We start from the raw sequence: 10,000 nt of genomic DNA, 5'->3' as shown, positions 1-10,000 counted from the left end.
CTATGGGCCTAACACCCGCCGTGGGACGAGGCCTCGATCAGAAGGACACCGGCGCTCGCCGTTAGCCGCACTGGGACTTCCGTACGTCACAACTCGGCGCGCTCGAAAAGCGCGCAGATTCGACGCTGGACTCTTCCCGGTTCACTCGCCGTTACTCAGGGAATCCCTGTTGGTTTCTTTTCCTCCGCTTAATAATATGCTTAAATTCAGCGGGTGCTCTCGCCTGAACTCAGGTCGTATGTGTCAAGCGGGCCGCTTCTTACACGGCCCGCTGGCATCGCAAGTCGTCGCCGCCGGCGCCGACCGAGCGCGTACCGTCGCCGCCTTGGCCCACGGTCGGTCTTGATCTCGTGACCGGACCGACCGACCTGGACCCGCCCCTCGAACGTAGTTGAACACGTCGAGGGGCCGGCGGTGTACGGGACACGCGGTCGCGCCGAGAAAGCTCGGCGACCGCTTCAACTTGGGGCGACGCCCGGCCGTCTTCGCAGAGGCCAGGCGACGGCCCTCGGGTGAGGACGAACGCGACCCTGAGGCAGACGCGGTCCCGGGATTGACCCGAGACCGCAATTCGCGTTCAGAAGGTCGACGTTCAATGTGTTCTGCAATTCACATTACTTCTCGCACTTGGCTGCGTCCTTCATCGACTCGCGAGCCGAGTGATCCACCGTTAAGAGTCGTCCTCGACGTTTCGCCCGGCGCCGAAGCGCGCGGACGTCACACTGTGGGATCGACCACAAAACCACCACCGACAACAACTGCACAAAAACACCAACAAACGGCGCCGAGCGACCGCCGGGCTGGGCCGGCGGCACATCGAGCGCGGTGCCCAGAAGCCACCATCGCACTCGGCTGCCTTGCTATGCCAACGTGTTACGCGTGTCGCACGGGGCGGAACCCCGATTGACGGCCGCCCTCTCGGCGGCACCCAAAGACAATTAAGTGCGCGGTCGGCCGGGGCCTACCACCACTTTCGGTAATGATCCTTCCGCAGGTTCACCTACGGAAACCTTGTTACGACTTTTACTTCCTCTAAATGATCAAGTTTGATCGTCTTCTCGACACGCCGACGCGGCCGTTGCCAGCCGCGACGGGGCCGATCCAAGGATCTCACTAAACCATTCAATCGGTAGTAGCGACGGGCGGTGTGTACAAAGGGCAGGGACGTAATCAACGCAAGTTGATGACTTGCGCTTACTGGGAATTCCTCGTTCAAGGGAAACAATTGCAAGTCCCTATCCCAATCACGAATGAGGTTCAACGGGTTACCCGGACCTTTCGGCCTAGGTTAGACACTCGCTGCTTCACTCAGTGTAGCGCGCGTGCGGCCCCGGACATCTAAGGGCATCACAGACCTGTTATTGCTCAATCTCGTGTGGCTAAACGCCACTAGTCCCTCTAAGAAGTTAGACGCCGACCGAGAAGGTCGCGTAACTATTTAGCATGCCAGAGTCTCGTTCGTTATCGGAATTAACCAGACAAATCGCTCCACCAACTAAGAACGGCCATGCACCACCACCCACAGAATCAAGAAAGAGCTCTCAATCTGTCAATCCTACCTGTGTCCGGGCCGGGTGAGTTTCCCCGTGTTGAGTCAAATTAAGCCGCAGGCTCCACTCCTGGTGGTGCCCTTCCGTCAATTCCTTTAAGTTTCAGCTTTGCAACCATACTTCCCCCGGAACCCAAAGACTTTGGTTTCCCGGAAGCTGCCGGAAAGGTCGTCATGGTAACGCCTCCCGATCGCTAGTTGGCATCGTTTATAGTCAGAACTAGGACGGTATCTGATCGTCTTCGAACCTCTGACTTTCGCTCTTGATTAAAGAAAACATTCTTGGCGAATGCTTTCGCAGTAGTTCGTCTTCCGCCGATCCAAGAATTTCACCTCTAACGGCAGAGTACGGACGCCCCCGTCTGTCCCTCTTAATCATTACCTCGTGCTCCGAAAACCAACAAAATAGAACCGAGGTCCTATTCCATTATTCCATGCAACACTATGCAGGCGAACAGCCTGCTTTGAACACTCTAATTTTTTCAAAGTAAACTTATCGGCCACCGCCGACACTCATTCAAGAGCACCGACGGAGAACCGAAGGTGAGGCGAACGCAACCAGTGACACGCCTTGCGACGGACCGGCGGCGCTCGCCCAAAATCCAACTACGAGCTTTTCAACCGCAACAACTTTAGCATACACTGTTGGAGCTGGAATTACCGCGGCTGCTGGCACCAGACTTGCCCTCCAATGGATACTCGTTAAGAGTTTTAGGATGTACTCATTCCAATTACAGGGCCTCGTTAGAGTCCTGTATTGTTATTTTTCGTCACTACCTCCCCGTGTCGGGAATGGGTAATTTGCGCGCCTGCTGCCTTCCTTGGATGTGGTAGCCGTTTCTCAGGCTCCCTCTCCGGAATCGAACCCTGATTCCCCGTTACCCGTTATCACAAAGGTAGGCACGTAGCGTACCTTCGACAGTTGATAGGGCAGACACTTGAATGATACGTCGTCGGTGCAGAGACCGTACGATCCGCGTGGTTATCCAGAGTCATCAAACGTCACAGGACGAACCCGGTCGGTTTTGATCTGATAAAAGCGCGCCTCCCGAAGTCGGCGCTTAATGCATGTATTAGCTCTAGAATTACCACAGTTATCCACTTCGCTTACGAGACCAAATAAACCAAGACTGATTTAATGAGCCATTCGCAGTTTCGCTTTACGAGAACTCGTACTTGCACCTGCATGGCTTAATCTTTGAGACAAGCATATCACTACTGGCAGGATCAACCAGATAGCTGCGACAGCTGCGCTCGGCCCTTGCTGGGCCGCCCGGCGCGTGCTCGTCGCATTCGTTTAAGACCGAGGCGATCGCCTGCGGCCGTACTCGGCTTCGACAGTCGCTGGCCGCGACGTCCACGCTCTCGCCGGCAGTGCCAGGCGGAGCGATTTGCGTTTTTTCTTTGCTCGCCCTCTCTCGGGCTCGATCCATTCAGTTTCGCACAAACAAGAGCTCTGCCGGCCGCCTGCAGCGGTGCCTAAAACCCGGGCATAACAATGCGACCGTTCTGCTAGGCCGACAAGCGCTCAAGCCAGACGCTCGATCGAACGCCCCCTACACATTAGTCGAGACAACGGCTCGCTCATTAGCATCGCGTTTGTACTTTAACTTTTTTCGGCTCGGCTTCTTTCGACGCCGATGCCGGCGACGCAGCACTCTCTCGCCCGCCAGCCACCGAGAAAAGGGTGCGCTCCGACCGGCCCCGCACCGCTCTTTCTTGGCTCATTCGAAATTACTGTCTTTCGCTCTGACATGCCTTACCTAGGGTTAGGTTAGTATGCTTGCACGTTTGTACTTTAACTTTTTTCGGCTCGGCTTCTTTCGACGCCGATGCCGGCGACGCAGCACTCTCTCGCCCGCCAGCCACCGAGAAAAGGGTGCGCTCCGACCGGCCCCGCACCGCTCTTTCATGGCTCATTCGAGTTTACTGTCTTTCGCTCTGACATGCCTTACCTAGGGTTAGGTTAGTATGCTTGCACGTTTGTACATTAACTTTTTTCGGCTCGGCTTCTTTCGACGCCGATGCCGGCGACGCAGCACTCTCTCGCCCGCCAGCCACCGAGAAAAGGGTGCGCTCCGACCGGCCCCGCACCGCTCTTTCTTGGCTCATTCGAAATTACTGTCTTTCGCTCTGACATGCCTTACCTAGGGTTAGGTTAGTATGCTTGCACGTTTGTACATTAACTTTTTTCGGCTCGGCTTCTTTCGACGCCGATGCCGGCGACGCAGCACTCTCTCGCCCGCCAGCCACCGAGAAAAGGGTGCGCTCCGACCGGCCCCGCACCGCTCTTTCATGGCTCATTCGAAATTACTGTCTTTCGCTCTGACATGCCTTACCTAGGGTTAGGTTAGTATGCTTGCACGTTTGTACTTTAACTTTTTTTGGCTCGGCTTCTTTCGACGCCGATGCCGGCGACGCAGCACTCTCTCGCCCGCCAGCCACCTAGAAAAGGGTGCGCTCCGACCGGCCCCGCACCGCTCTTTCTTGGCTCATTCGAAATTACTGTCTTTCGCTCTGACATGCCTTACCTAGGGTTAGGTTAGTATGCTTGCACGTTTGTACTTTAACTTTTTTCGGCTCGGCTTCTTTCGACGCCGATGCCGGCGACGCAGCACTCTCTCGCCCGCCAGCCACCGAGAAAAGGGTGCGCTCCGACCGGCCCCGCACCGCTCTTTCTTGGCTCATTCGAAATTACTGTCTTTCGCTCTGACATGCCTTACCTAGGGTTAGGTTAGTATGCTTGCACGTTTGTACATTAACTTTTTTCGGCTCGGCCTCTTTCGACGCCGATGCCGGCGACGCAGCACTCTCTCGCCCGCCAGCCACCGAGAAAAGGGTGCGCTCCGACCGGCCCCGCACCGCTCTTTCATGGCTCATTCGAAATTACTGTCTTTCGCTCTGACATGCCTTACCTAGGGTTAGGTTAGTATGCTTGCACGTTTGTACTTTAACTTTTTTTGGCTCGGCTTCTTTCGACGCCGATGCCGGCGACGCAGCACTCTCTCGCCCGCCAGCCACCGAGAAAAGGGTGCGCTCCGACCGGCCCCGCACCGCTCTTTCATGGCTCATTCGAAATTACTGTCTTTCGCTCTGACATGCCTTACCTAGGGTTAGGTTAGTATGCTTGCACGTTTGTACTTTAACTTTTTTTGGCTCGGCTTCTTTCGACGCCGATGCCGGCGACGCAGCACTCTCTCGCCCGCCAGCCACCTAGAAAAGGGTGCGCTCCGACCGGCCCCGCACCGCTCTTTCTTGGCTCATTCGAAATTACTGTCTTTCGCTCTGACATGCCTTACCTAGGGTTAGGTTAGTATGCTTGCACGTTTGTACTTTAACTTTTTTCGGCTCGGCTTCTTTCGACGCCGATGCCGGCGACGCAGCACTCTCTCGCCCGCCAGCCACCGAGAAAAGGGTGCGCTCCGACCGGCCCCGCACCGCTCTTTCTTGGCTCATTCGAAATTACTGTCTTTCGCTCTGACATGCCTTACCTAGGGTTAGGTTAGTATGCTTGCACGTTTGTACTTTAACTTTTTTTGGCTCGGCTTCTTTCGACGCCGATGCCGGCGACGCAGCACTCTCTCGCCCGCCAGCCACCTAGAAAAGGGTGCGCTCCGACCGGCCCCGCACCGCTCTTTCTTGGCTCATTCGAAATTACTGTCTTTCGCTCTGACATGCCTTACCTAGGGTTAGGTTAGTATGCTTGCACGTTTGTACTTTAACTTTTTTCGGCTCGGCTTCTTTCGACGCCGATGCCGGCGACGCAGCACTCTCTCGCCCGCCAGCCACCGAGAAAAGGGTGCGCTCCGACCGGCCCCGCACCGCTCTTTCTTGGCTCATTCGAAATTACTGTCTTTCGCTCTGACATGCCTTACCTAGGGTTAGGTTAGTATGCTTGCACGTTTGTACTTTAACTTTTTTCGGCTCGGCTTCTTTCGACGCCGATGCCGGCGACGCAGCACTCTCTCGCCCGCCAGCCACCGAGAAAAGGGTGCGCTCCGACCGGCCCCGCACCGCTCTTTCTTGGCTCATTCGAAATTACTGTCTTTCGCTCTGACATGCCTTACCTAGGGTTAGGTTAGTATGCTTGCACGTTTGTACTTTAACTTTTTTCGGCTCGGCTTCTTTCGACGCCGATGCCGGCGACGCAGCACTCTCTCGCCCGCCAGCCACCGAGAAAAGGGTGCGCTCCGACCGGCCCCGCACCGCTCTTTCATGGCTCATTCGAAATTACTGTCTTTCGCTCTGACATGCCTTACCTAGGGTTAGGTTAGTATGCTTGCACGTTTGTACTTTAACTTTTTTTGGCTCGGCTTCTTTCGACGCCGATGCCGGCGACGCAGCACTCTCTCGCCCGCCAGCCACCTAGAAAAGGGTGCGCTCCGACCGGCCCCGCACCGCTCTTTCTTGGCTCATTCGAAATTACTGTCTTTCGCTCTGACATGCCTTACCTAGGGTTAGGTTAGTATGCTTGCACGTTTGTACTTTAACTTTTTTCGGCTCGGCTTCTTTCGACGCCGATGCCGGCGACGCAGCACTCTCTCGCCCGCCAGCCACCGAGAAAAGGGTGCGCTCCGACCGGCCCCGCACCGCTCTTTCATGGCTCATTCGAAATTACTGTCTTTCGCTCTGACATGCCTTACCTAGGGTTAGGTTAGTATGCTTGCACGTTTGTACTTTAACTTTTTTTGGCTCGGCTTCTTTCGACGCCGATGCCGGCGACGCAGCACTCTCTCGCCCGCCAGCCACCGAGAAAAGGGTGCGCTCCGACCGGCCCCGCACCGCTCTTTCATGGCTCATTCGAGTTTACTGTCTTTCGCTCTGACATGCCTTACCTAGGGTTAGGTTAGTATGCTTGCACGTTTGTACATTAACTTTTTTCGGCTCGGCTTCTTTCGACGCCGATGCCGGCGACGCAGCACTCTCTCGCCCGCCAGCCACCGAGAAAAGGGTGCGCTCCGACCGGCCCCGCACCGCTCATTCTTGGCTCATTCGAAATTACTGTCTTTCGCTCTGACATGCCTTACCTAGGGTTAGGTTAGTATGCTTGCACGTTTGTACATTAACTTTTTTCGGCTCGGCTTCTTTCGACGCCGATGCCGGCGACGCAGCACTCTCTCGCCCGCCAGCCACCGAGAAAAGGGTGCGCTCCGACCGGCCCCGCACCGCTCTTTCATGGCTCATTCGAAATTACTGTCTTTCGCTCTGACATGCCTTACCTAGGGTTAGGTTAGTATGCTTGCACGTTTGTACTTTAACTTTTTTTGGCTCGGCTTCTTTCGACGCCGATGCCGGCGACGCAGCACTCTCTCGCCCGCCAGCCACCTAGAAAAGGGTGCGCTCCGACCGGCCCCGCACCGCTCTTTCTTGGCTCATTCGAAATTACTGTCTTTCGCTCTGACATGCCTTACCTAGGGTTAGGTTAGTATGCTTGCACGTTTGTACTTTAACTTTTTTCGGCTCGGCTTCTTTCGACGCCGATGCCGGCGACGCAGCACTCTCTCGCCCGCCAGCCACCGAGAAAAGGGTGCGCTCCGACCGGCCCCGCACCGCTCTTTCTTGGCTCATTCGAAATTACTGTCTTTCGCTCTGACATGCCTTACCTAGGGTTAGGTTAGTATGCTTGCACGTTTGTACATTAACTTTTTTCGGCTCGGCTTCTTTCGACGCCGATGCCGGCGACGCAGCACTCTCTCGCCCGCCAGCCACCGAGAAAAGGGTGCGCTCCGACCGGCCCCGCACCGCTCTTTCATGGCTCATTCGAAATTACTGTCTTTCGCTCTGACATGCCTTACCTAGGGTTAGGTTAGTATGCTTGCACGTTTGTACTTTAACTTTTTTTGGCTCGGCTTCTTTCGACGCCGATGCCGGCGACGCAGCACTCTCTCGCCCGCCAGCCACCTAGAAAAGGGTGCGCTCCGACCGGCCCCGCACCGCTCTTTCTTGGCTCATTCGAAATTACTGTCTTTCGCTCTGACATGCCTTACCTAGGGTTAGGTTAGTATGCTTGCACGTTTGTACTTTAACTTTTTTCGGCTCGGCTTCTTTCGACGCCGATGCCGGCGACGCAGCACTCTCTCGCCCGCCAGCCACCGAGAAAAGGGTGCGCTCCGACCGGCCCCGCACCGCTCTTTCATGGCTCATTCGAGTTTACTGTCTTTCGCTCTGACATGCCTTACCTAGGGTTAGGTTAGTATGCTTGCACGTTTGTACTTTAACTTTTTTCGGCTCGGCTTCTTTCGACGCCGATGCCGGCGACGCAGCACTCTCTCGCCCGCCAGCCACCGAGAAAAGGGTGCGCTCCGACCGGCCCCGCACCGCTCTTTCATGGCTCATTCGAGTTTACTGTCTTTCGCTCTGACATGCCTTACCTAGGGTTAGGTTAGTATGCTTGCACGTTTGTACTTTAACTTTTTTCGGCTCGGCTTCTTTCGACGCCGATGCCGGCGACGCAGCACTCTCTCGCCCGCCAGCCACCGAGAAAAGGGTGCGCTCCGACCGGCCCCGCACCGCTCTTTCATGGCTCATTCGAAATTACTGTCTTTCGCTCTGACATGCCTTACCTAGGGTTAGGTTAGTATGCTTGCACGTTTGTACTTTAACTTTTTTTGGCTCGGCTTCTTTCGACGCCGATGCCGGCGACGCAGCACTCTCTCGCCCGCCAGCCACCTAGAAAAGGGTGCGCTCCGACCGGCCCCGCACCGCTCTTTCTTGGCTCATTCGAAATTACTGTCTTTCGCTCTGACATGCCTTACCTAGGGTTAGGTTAGTATGCTTGCACGTTTGTACTTTAACTTTTTTCGGCTCGGCTTCTTTCGACGCCGATGCCGGCGACGCAGCACTCTCTCGCCCGCCAGCCACCGAGAAAAGGGTGCGCTCCGACCGGCCCCGCACCGCTCTTTCATGGCTCATTCGAGTTTACTGTCTTTCGCTCTGACATGCCTTACCTAGGGTTAGGTTAGTATGCTTGCACGTTTGTACATTAACTTTTTTCGGCTCGGCTTCTTTCGACGCCGATGCCGGCGACGCAGCACTCTCTCGCCCGCCAGCCACCGAGAAAAGGGTGCGCTCCGACCGGCCCCGCACCGCTCTTTCTTGGCTCATTCGAAATTACTGTCTTTCGCTCTGACATGCCTTACCTAGGGTTAGGTTAGTATGCTTGCACGTTTGTACTTTAACTTTTTTCGGCTCGGCTTCTTTCGACGCCGATGCCGGCGACGCAGCACTCTCTCGCCCGCCAGCCACCGAGAAAAGGGTGCGCTCCGACCGGCCCCGCACCGCTCTTTCATGGCTCATTCGAAATTACTGTCTTTCGCTCTGACATGCCTTACCTAGGGTTAGGTTAGTATGCTTGCACGTTTGTACTTTAACTTTTTTCGGCTCGGCTTCTTTCGACGCCGATGCCGGCGACGCAGCACTCTCTCGCCCGCCAGCCACCGAGAAAAGGGTGCGCTCCGACCGGCCCCGCACCGCTCTTTCTTGGCTCATTCGAAATTACTGTCTTTCGCTCTGACATGCCTTACCTAGGGTTAGGTTAGTATGCTTGCACGTTTGTACTTTAACTTTTTTTGGCTCGGCTTCTTTCGACGCCGATGCCGGCGACGCAGCACTCTCTCGCCCGCCAGCCACCTAGAAAAGGGTGCGCTCCGACCGGCCCCGCACCGCTCTTTCTTGGCTCATTCGAAATTACTGTCTTTCGCTCTGACATGCCTTACCTAGGGTTAGGTTAGTATGCTTGCACGTTTGTACTTTAACTTTTTTCGGCTCGGCTTCTTTCGACGCCGATGCCGGCGACGCAGCACTCTCTCGCCCGCCAGCCACCGAGAAAAGGGTGCGCTCCGACCGGCCCCGCACCGCTCTTTCATGGCTCATTCGAAATTACTGTCTTTCGCTCTGACATGCCTTACCTAGGGTTAGGTTAGTATGCTTGCACGTTTGTACTTTAACTTTTTTTGGCTCGGCTTCTTTCGACGCCGATGCCGGCGACGCAGCACTCTCTCGCCCGCCAGCCACCTAGAAAAGGGTGCGCTCCGACCGGCCCCGCACCGCTCTTTCTTGGCTCATTCGAAATTACTGTCTTTCGCTCTGACATGCCTTACCTAGGGTTAGGTTAGTATGCTTGCACGTTTGTACTTTAACTTTTTTCGGCTCGGCTTCTTTCGACGCCGATGCCGGCGACGCAGCACTCTCTCGCCCGCCAGCCACCGAGAAAAGGGTGCGCTCCGACCGGCCCCGCACCGCTCTTTCATGGCTCATTCGAGTTTACTGTCTTTCGCTCTGACATGCCTTACCTAGGGTTAGGTTAGTATGCTTGCACGTTTGTACTTTAACTTTTTTTGGCTCGGCTTCTTTCGACGCCGATGCCGGCGACGCAGCACTCTCTCGCCCGCCAGCCACCTAGAAAAGGGTGCGCTCCGACCGGCCCCGCACCGCTCTTTCTTGGCTCATTCG

At 55.8% G+C, this 10,000-nt stretch overlaps 2 non-coding genes and 1 pseudogene across 2 annotated transcripts; all 3 read right to left on the bottom strand.

Moving 5' to 3' along the window:
• Positions 1-237, bottom strand: part of LOC144418680 (large subunit ribosomal RNA) — a 3,695-nt pseudogene extending 3,458 nt beyond the window's left edge.
• A 288-nt stretch (positions 238-525) lies between these two features.
• Positions 526-679, bottom strand: LOC144418683 (5.8S ribosomal RNA). Its single transcript, XR_013473612.1, has one exon. It is a non-coding gene; the product is annotated as a 5.8S ribosomal RNA (ribosomal RNA).
• Positions 680-977: 298 nt separating this feature from the next.
• Positions 978-2,787, bottom strand: LOC144418684 (small subunit ribosomal RNA). Its single transcript, XR_013473613.1, has one exon. It is a non-coding gene; the product is annotated as a small subunit ribosomal RNA (ribosomal RNA).
• Positions 2,788-10,000: the final 7,213 nt, after the last annotated feature.

This window comes from Styela clava, unplaced genomic scaffold (genome assembly GCF_964204865.1).
Source record: "Styela clava unplaced genomic scaffold, kaStyClav1.hap1.2 HAP1_SCAFFOLD_168, whole genome shotgun sequence".
NCBI classification, from domain to species: Eukaryota; Metazoa; Chordata; class Ascidiacea; order Stolidobranchia; family Styelidae; genus Styela; species Styela clava.
The sequence above is the reverse complement of the archived record's forward strand: the minus strand, read 5'-3'. Positions and strand labels throughout refer to the sequence as shown.